Source organism: Aptenodytes forsteri, unplaced genomic scaffold (assembly GCF_000699145.1).
Source record: "Aptenodytes forsteri isolate BGI_AS27 unplaced genomic scaffold, ASM69914v1 Scaffold304, whole genome shotgun sequence".
NCBI lineage: Eukaryota > Metazoa > Chordata > Aves > Sphenisciformes > Spheniscidae > Aptenodytes > Aptenodytes forsteri.
Window position 1 is genome coordinate 681925 of NW_008794886.1, and position 292 is coordinate 682216.

A 292-nucleotide genomic window follows, 5' to 3' on the forward strand; every position below is an offset into this window, starting at 1 on the left:
ACCCCGGGGCGGAGCAGGGGGGCTGCGGCTTCCCCTTCCACCGGTCGCCAGGCACAGCCTCGCTGCCTGCTCCTGCCCACGGCTCCCCACAGGCCTTTTCTCTCCCGGCGTCCCTTGCCGTGGGGCTCTGGCACCGCAGGCAGGGGCTACAGCACAGGTGGATAGACTCGGCACGAGCGGCTGCTGCCGGGTGCATGGGGCTGGGCAGGGCCCCGGAGCCCTGTCTCTGCCGAGCTCGCAGTTCCCAGCCTCGGGGGGGTTGGGGGGGGGCAGAGGAGCAGCACCGGCAGCC

General features: G+C 73.6%; 1 protein-coding gene across 1 annotated transcript in view; it reads right to left on the reverse strand.

The window, feature by feature from the left end:
* MAPK8IP2 (mitogen-activated protein kinase 8 interacting protein 2) overlaps window positions 1–292 on the reverse strand; it is a 20719-nt gene that overhangs the window by 18277 nt on the left and 2150 nt on the right.